Here is a 9,426-nt window from a genome sequence, read left to right as displayed (position 1 = left end):
ATGCAGGCACCACCATTTGCAGCTCAGAGTTTCGATCTAGAATGACCTTTTAAGCTCACGAGTAATATCTCGCACCAGGAAAGCAGAATGTCTTTGCTCCGGCAACCACCACATCCCATACAATAGAACTCCCTACAATGGCCACACTAAGAGGGGGAGGTCATGGATCTCCATGCTGTGCGGGGGCCGCGGCCTGGCTTGAGCTGGGTACTGTGGTGGGGGGAGCGTTCGGAGGGCCCTGGTGAAGGGCCGCGACGCTGCTTGATGGCCACAGGTCTTGATGAGAGGGCAGGGGGTGGGTGCGTTGGGGTGGATATCATCTCCTACCTCTAATTCTCTGGTTCTCGTCAGAGGGAAGTGTCAATACTGGACACTGGTCCATATCCATGTTAGAATCACCAGCAGCCACTGCTGAGAGACTCCAGTCTCCTGGTCTATATCCATGTTAGAATCACCAGCAGCCACTGCAGAGGGACTCCAGTCTCGACGAGCACCTGGGATGATCCCCTTGATCGTTTAGCAGTGTGGCATCTAAATCGGCGTTCGGCTTTGAAGTATCCTTGTTCAGAGCGAGGTGCTCATCGAGAAGCTCGATTTACTCATAGTGTCACGTTCCTGACCTGTTTTCTGTTAGTTTGTGTATGTGTTAGCTGGTCAGGACGTGAGTTTGGGTGGGCAGTCTATGTTTTCTGTTTCTATGTTGGTTTAAGGGTGACCTGATATGGCTCTCAATTAGAGGCAGGTGGTTTTCATTTCCTCTGATTGAGAGCCATATTAAGGTAGGTGTTTTCACACTGTTTGTTTGTGGGTGGTTGTCTTCCGTGTCTGTATGTTATTTCGTACCACACGGGACTGTTTCGGTGTGTATGTAGTCTGTTCCTGTTCGTGCGTTCTTCGTGTCTATGTAAGTTCTCATGTTTAGGTCAGTCTACGTCGTTTGTTATTTTGTATCATTTCAAGTGTAGTTCGTGTTCGTTTTTCGTCTTGTCAATAAATTCATTATGTATTCACAACCCGCTGCACCTTGGTTCAATCCCTGCTCCTCCTCTTCGGATGAAGAGGAGGAGGACAGCCGTTACACATAGTTATGTGGTCTGTTAGAGTTGTCTACACTTATTACAAGGTCTGTAAAATCGTCCTCTTTTTACTACCGTCGACATGTTGCAGGTCTCCAAGGTGTCCAGTGGACCCATGGAACACCCAAAATAAAACAATTAAAACAAAAGTATTACGTATATAAACAACAAACGTTCCCGAAGTGACAAGTCATGGAAGTATGTAACATTGTTACATATGAGTGTATATACACATTTCAAATGATTCATTTAATGAAACAATCAACTTTTCAATGTAGTTTTTGTCATGTGCGCCCTATAAAAAGATTGGTAGCCGACAGGTAGCCTCTACGTGTCTATCTTGTTGTTTATTTTGGCCAATCAAAGCGGCAAAGAGCTACAATGTGTAGCAAGTTGAGTGAATTGAAAGTTAGCAAAATGAGACGAGTAGGCTACAATAAGCAACCATCAGCTGTTATTGTCTGAATGTGGTTGGGGAGAAAGTGCATCATGTAGCCACAATTAGCCTAGCTAGCTACCGTATAGCTACAGTATAGCTAGTTTCTCTAGGCTACTCCAGTCAAGACAGGAACTGTTATATGGGATGATAAATAACATTGTGTGGGCTACAAGTCAGATAGCCGAGTTGCCTTGGCTACTGGATCTCTCTCTGCCTCGGTCGACCCGCTCCAATCTCATAGCGGCCCATCTGCAGCAATAGAGCACCAGCCCCTCTCCCTCGCGCAGCAGCTCTCAGGTTAAAAATTTACGTTTAAAAAAAAAAAACACGTCTTTACAGTGAACTATTTGGTTAACTATTTAACTAACTACACGGAATAAAAAATATAAATGCAACATGTAAAGTGGTGGTTTCATGAGCTGAAATAAAATATCCCAGTAATTTTCCATACGCACAAAAAGCTTATTTCTCAACTTTTTGCCTCAAATGTGTTTACATCCCTGTTAGTGAGCATTTCTCCTTTGGCAAGCTAATCCATCCACCTGACAGGTGTGAAATATCAAGAAGCTGATTAAACAGCATGCTCATTACTAGGGCTGTCCCTGACAACAACAAAAAACAAACACATCTTTGTCGACCAACAGACTGTTCTTTCGACCAATCGATTGGTAGAAATGTTTAAACGTGTATTTTTCCATATGTAGACATATCCTATGTATTTTAATCAAATCAACAATATTAAATGAGTTTGTCTGATGCTTTAAGCGAACTGTTTGATGAAATAACTAAGACACACACAKATGACTAGAGGGAGTCGCCCGCAATTGATTTTATCCTGCTGGGCCTGACTTGGACTTGCTGCACTGTGTTAAAAAAAAGAAAGAAATACAGCGATTGACTGTGACTAGCAACCGTTCATTCTCTCTCTCTCCTCCCTGCTGCTGCGTCCACCACTGAACATTAACGTGTATCGTGCTGTCCGTGTTGCTGAAACATAATTACAGACATTTCTGACTGAAGTTCTGTTACCTTAATCCCTCCATTTGTTTAGGATAAACATTTCCTATTCGCTCAACCCGTGGCTCCTATTTCCTATTCGCTCTCTTTTACGTGACACATGTATGTAGGGCTGACCTCATTAGGCGTTTGGTCGACCTGAGATTATTTTAGTTGAGCAGTGGCAAATATATATATGTTTTAAATTATGGCACACGAGACACCTGTCTCATTCACGCCTCTGAATGGACTAGTCCACTGCGGAGGCCGCGGGGGCACACCAGTAGTACCTTTTATCCTTAATTACCGTCATTTCTCATCTACAAAGTTTATTTGGTTATGGGAATTTGTCATTTCTGTTAATGAGTTCAATATATTATTATTATTATTACAGTCTTCATTGTAGAAGTGGACACATTATTTGCAGAGCGTACAACCTAGGGGACACTTGGTTTATTTCATTCCATTTACGAGTTGCCCATTTATTCATCGTCTTCTGTTTGGAGCGCTCCTGTCAATCTTGAGTAAGGACAAGCACCTGATTTTACGCATAGAAGTAGGCCAAGGCTACCTGAACTGCGTGTAAACGTAGGCCTATAAATGTTATGATTGTCTTAACTTTCCATCACTGTGGAGCTTCTCAAAGTCATTTTTCTTCACCTCAAAAAGTAAGTAAACTAAGTCTGTTTTTTACATCCATTGAGAATGATAATAGTTCCTCAACGTAGCCTGTTTGAAAAATCTTTCCAGCTCTTTCCCTTTCAATAACCACTCAACATGAAAGGGGAAAACATGTCAAGCTCTGATCAGGTGGAAATGTCCTAAAAGAGGCCTGCCTGATTTACTTATTTTCCCTTTTGCGCAAATAGCCTTCAGTTGTGTCTGTCTGTTCGGAGCTCAGTGGCGCAGGAAACTCTGAGGGCCCAGAATATGTTCTACAATGTTGCAAGTTTGCTAGTGTGAGTTTCACACCTGACCCAAGTTAATAGTCGATACAATGTTTGAAGTTCCGTGCAGACTGGCTATGCATAGCTTATGTGAGTTATAGTATATTTATTTTCATCAGCATATTTTCTAACTGCTGGCTGCAATGTATTTATTTGTTGGCTTTATGTAAGTTTACTTTTACATAATGACAATAGAAGTTACTTTTAGATTTGTATCAATTTCATTTAGATTTTTATTAACTACATGACATTGATTTTGAGAGATTAAAACTTTATTATAAATTAAATGAAACTGTTCCACCAAAATCTGCATATGAAAATCATAACTGACACACAGATCAGTAGAAATGGTAGGATAACTTGGCACTCCACATGGAAAAGGTTACCGACCGCTAGTGTAGCCTATTACCGGTACCTTCAGGAGCCTAATGGCAGAATCTGTAAAGGCCAGCAGCAGAGGGCCCGTGGGAGGGGCAGAGTCAAGTTTTTTTTAAACTCTTCTGGTTAGGCTTTATGGATCTCTGGCTCCCTCTTTAGTAATTTGTGTGTCTTCATTTTTTACCGCGGTGCTTAAAGCATCAGACAAGCTCAGTAGCCTACATATAGTCGATTTTATTCAAAATAGTGTGTCTATATATCAGAAAAATACAGGTTTTAAAATTTAGACCAGTCGATTGGTCAAAAGAACAGACGAGTCTTGATCGACCAATTATTTATTTTTGGTCGTGGATAGCCCTACCAATATACATCGCATGCACGTCACCAATAGGGCCTGACCTATTGCATATTATAATTACATCAATAAATTGGTTATAACAAACTCTGAACATCGTAACACGCGACAGCAAAATGGATGCAGAGGATTTGACAAATTAACTCAAAACGGGGGAATGTTTACTGGTTACTCAGGAGGTAAAGAGGAAGTCAGATGTGTGGAATAAATTTGACTTGTTGTGGAAAAAACTGGAAATCCAAGAAAAAGAAGGTAAGGGACAAATGCTGCGTGCATATTATGTGTGACTAACAGCTGCTATTAGATTACAATATAATTGTTCTGACCGTTTAGAACAATGTAAACAACACCTAAATACATGATTGTCGGACCAGAGAGTCTGTTGTAGCATTTTTTTGTGTGAAGCCTTTATTACAGCAAAGACTAAAAACAGTCGCATTCATTCGAGAATGCAATTTCCTGAAATGGAACGGTTTAGGCCTATGTAATTGTTTTATGCAAATTATTCAATGGTCGCTTTTATTTTATTTTGAAACTATATAAAATGCATTGATTGCATTTCAAATCATGAATGACTCCTATGCTGTGATGACATGAACAAAATAAATGATTGATTGATTCAGTAGCCCATATAAGTATTGAAGTATAGGCCTAAGTTGAGGTTTAAAGACTAAACAGGATGCTCTCTTAGACCTACAGCTTAATGGTGGTTATACAAGGCTGCTATACTAAGCCTTACTAATGATAATGACATTACTGATTTATTATAATGTGGATCATAATAATAAGGAGATCAAGGATAAAGGAGGATTATTATTATAAATCTATATTTTTCTGACGATTTGGAATAGTGTAAAKAATACTAAATCAATTCTGAATAACACCAGACAAGCTGGTCTAATGAGGAAAAGTATAAAGCCTTAATTACAGCATAGCAAAGATTTTGACATTTTGTGAAATTGTTTATCCGACATGTTGTGGTTGCCTGAGGGCTTTGTCTCTCACAATCAGTAGACTATTAAACAAACACTCAAACAGGCAACAGAAGCAGGATCTGTCTTCTTTCTGTAGATATTTATGGATTTATTATAGCTAATGAAACGGGCTTTGCACAACGGTAGATTTTTTCCCCCGCCAACTGTCAGAAAGCGTCTCAGGGAAGCTCATCTGCGTGCTCGTCGTCCTCACCAGGGTCTTGACCCGACTGGAGTTCAACGTCGTAACCGACTTCTCCAGTGGGTCGTAACTGACTCCCCTTCGATGGCCACTGGCACGTTGGATAAGTGTGCTCTTCACGGATCAATCCCGGTTTCAACTGTACCGGGCAGATGGCAGACAAGCGTGTGTACTGTATTGAGTGTGTTGCTGATTTCAGCATTGTGAACAGAGTGACCCATGGTGGCAGTGGGGTAATGATATAGGCAGGCATAAGCTATGGACAACCAACACAATTGCATTTTATTGATGGCAATTTGAATTCCGAGATACCGTGATGAGATCCCTGAGGTCCATTGTCGCGCCATTCATCCGCCACCATCACCTCATGTTTCAGCATGATAATGCACGGCCTCATGTCGCAAGGATCTGTACACAATTCCTGGAAGTTGAAAATGTCCCAGTTCTTCTATGGCCTGCATACTCAGCAGACATGTCACCCATTGAGCATGTTTGGGATGCTCTGGATCGTTGTGTACGACAGCGTGTTCCAGTTCCTGACAACATTGCACAGCCATTGAAGAGGAGTGGCACAACATTCTGCAGGCCACAATCAATAGCCTGATCAACTCTATACGAAGGAGATGTCACACTGTCTGAGGCAAATGGTTTTCTGATCCATGCCCCTACTTTTTTAAGGTATCTGTGACCAACCGATACATATCTGTATTCCCAGTCATGTGACATCCATAGATTAGGGCCTAATGAATGTATTTTAATTGACAGATTTTCCTTTTACATATGAACTGTTGTTCATTAAAATCTTAGAAATTGTTGCATGTTGCCATTTATATTTTTTTGTTCAGTGTAGAAAATATCCGGATATTCAACAAAAATTAATGATACTATTCAAATAGTGGAAATATTTCAAACCCTCATCCCTACTGAGAATGCACTATATAGGTGGAGGAGGCCCAGAATCTTGTTTTTAAATGATCATCCTAGGTTAACCGATACCCGTTTTCAGTGGAGGTGTTTGAATGAACGTATTCCAGCTACACGAAGCATTTAGTTCTGGCATTGCGGTCTGTATAGGGACATGTAAATGTTGTCGACAACAGATGGCTTTTAGCCCACACAGTGTAGTGGCACTGTTTTCACCAAACTCCCAACAATTCTCTGCCGTTGCACAATGTAAGCCCACCTCTGACTTAAAAAAAAAAAAAAAAGTGTTTGCCGATGGCCTTGTACTAGGAAGCACGCTGTTCCAGGGACATTAATACAAGGCAGTGGCTCTCAAACGGCTCAATGAGGACCACCAGACGTTTCACAATGTTGTTGTAGCTCTGAACTAGCTCACCTGATTGATCTAGTCAAGGGCTTGATGATGAGTTGACCAGTTGAATCAGGTGTGCTAGCTCTGGAATAGATGAAGTACATGGAATGGCTGAGGGTCCTCGAGGAGAGGTTTGAGAACCACTGCACCAAGTTACTGTGTGCTAACTCTCAAACACATGGAATGGCTGAGGGTCCCCGAGGAGAGGTTTGAGAACCACTGCGCCAAGTTACTCTGTGCTAGCTCTCAAACACATGGAATGGCTGAGGGTCCCCGAGGAGAGGTTTGAGAACCTCTGCACTCTGCACTAAGTTACCGTGTGCTAGCTCTCAAACACATGGAATGGCTGAGGGTCCCCGAGGAGAGGTTTGAGAACCTCTGCACTAAGTTACCGTNCTCTGCACTAAGTTACCGTGTGCTAGCTCTCAAACACATGGAATGGCTGAGGGTCCCCGAGGAGAGGTTTGAGAACCTCTGCACTAAGTTACCGTGTGCTAGCTCTCAAACACATGGAATGGCTGAGGGTCCTCGAGGAGATGTTTGAGAACCACTAGACCAGTGAGCGTGCTGTTCTAGGACTTTAATACACTTCTTCAGCGCACCCCGAACTTGATTTATTTTTTCCCTAGCTTCCCCAAGCGATGTTTACAAAGATGGCCACCCCTTGTGAGTCATGTTTTTTTCTTTCTTCTAACTGTTAGAGATAATGTACAGGCTATTGAGTGGCCAACACAGTAGGAGCCTTTTATCAGTCTTGTGATCAAAACAAGATTTTCCAGCAGCTTGAGGTTTTGAGAAGCTTCTCTTCCATTACTATTGCTGTAGCTAGAGTCTTCCTGTCACCATGGGTCATCCTTTAGGCATGTACTGTAACGACTTATGAATGCGTATTAACCAGTGACTTGATGAAGACACTCGTGATACAGACAAGCGTATGAGTCATCCAATTCAGAACTTTCATTATATTGGCTGCCTTTCGACGACAAGGACCAAAGAGCCAAGACCAGGTAATGGTCAGACATTTTTGGGGAACACTGGTGTGTGGGAATTCTGGGTATTGTAGGTTACCTGTCCTTTTGTACCCAGCACGTAATGGGTGTACAACTGGTCGCACTCCATGCTATCTCAACCAACAGCCCATTCACCCACTCTTATCCTGGAACCATCTCCACATACAGCTGCTTGGGAGTTATCTGATAGTTACATATTCAGATGGAACAATTTGAAAATAATCAATTATGTTGATAGTTGCCAAATGGATGAACTTCTATGAATAGTTCCTGTCTATTGTGGCGTGTCTGGCCAGAGTGGATTTTTTTGTTGTTGTCTAACTCTTAAAATCCTTTAATACTCTCCCCTCCCTTTCACCCTCCCGCAGTGCCGACGGTGAAGCCGGTTCCTCTGGGGCCTGTGGCTCTGGCGGCAGTGATCGCGGGGCCCGTGTGCGTGCTGTGCTTCGTGCTGGTGCTGGTCTTCTACGTTTGCCACAGCCGGGTGGGTGTGCATCACCGCGTGCCCAACGAGGAGGATCCCTCCATGGATCACCCCTTCCTCAACGTGGGTTCCACCCTCAAAGACCTCATCTACGACATGACCACCTCTGGCTCCGGCTCTGGTGGGTTAGGGAGCCGTGGGGTGTGTGGGGTTTTGGGCAGGGATGTGTGTGACTGTGTGTGCGTGACTGTGTGTGCGTGACTGTGTGTGCGTGACTGTGTGRGCGTGACTGTGTGCGCGTGACTGTGTGCGCGTGACTGTGTGCACGTGACTGTGTGCGCGTGACTGTGTAGAGTGTGTGTGTCACTGTGTTTGTGTGTGACTGTGTGCGTGTAGAGTGTGTGTAGTGTTCTCTGCTCATGCAGGACCGCAAATGTTTTATATTATTTAAGTTTCTGTTTGTCTATTTGTGTGTTGTATTAGTAACACAGCCTAACGATGTGTCGTGTTGGTAACACAGCCTGACGGTGCGTCTTATCTGTTAAGGTGTGGCTTCTTGTGTTGGTTCTCTTCTTCGTTTGCCCTTTGTGTGTGCAATTGTATCAGAGTACTATTGTTCAGTGCGTGTGCTTACCAGCATGCGTCTCTGTGTGAGTGTGTGAATGACTCTGCCAGTGAGTGTAGCCACAGAACAGCTCTTAGGGAGGCACCCTGCTGTGACATGGTGGGGCAGACTGAGCCACTGACTCTCTCTCTCCCTCTGTGAGGTGAGTGTGTAGTGAAAGCAGCAGTTATCTTATCGGTCCATCTCTGGCTCAGATGGGCTCAGCCTTAACCATGGCGTAATGGGAGCAGAGCTGTGTAGGGCTCTAATGACAGGTGGTGTTATTGGAGTGGGGTGGTGTTGTTGGAGCGGTGTAGGGCTCTAATGACAGGGTGGTGTTATTGGAGTGGTGTAGGGCTACTAACATGACTAGGTGGTGTTATGGAGTGGTGTAGGGCTCATAATGACAGGGTGGTGTTATTGAGTGGTGTAGGGCTACTAATGACAGGTGTGTTATTGGAGTGGTGTAGGGCTCTAATGACAGGGTGGTGTGTATTGAGTGGTGTAGGGCTCTAATGACAGGTGGTGTTATTGGAGTGGTGTAGGCCTCTAATGCAGGGTGGTGTTATTGGAGTGGTGTAGGCTCTAATGACAGGGTGGTGTTGTTTGAAGTGGTGTAGGGCTCTAATGAGGGTGGTGGTATTGGAGTGTGTAGGGCTCTAATGACAGGTGGTGTTATTGGAGTGGTGGTAGGGCTCTAATGACA

At 43.4% G+C, this 9,426-nt stretch overlaps 1 pseudogene; it reads left to right on the top strand.

Moving 5' to 3' along the window:
• The window catches only part of LOC111973100 (TGF-beta receptor type-1-like), a 90,124-nt pseudogene that overhangs the window by 42,567 nt on the left and 38,131 nt on the right, over positions 1 to 9,426 (top strand).

The sequence above is a fragment of the Salvelinus sp. IW2-2015 genome, linkage group LG14 (assembly GCF_002910315.2).
Source record: "Salvelinus sp. IW2-2015 linkage group LG14, ASM291031v2, whole genome shotgun sequence".
Lineage (NCBI taxonomy): Eukaryota > Metazoa > Chordata > Actinopteri > Salmoniformes > Salmonidae > Salvelinus > Salvelinus sp. IW2-2015.
This window is presented reverse-complemented; position numbering and strand designations above follow the sequence as displayed.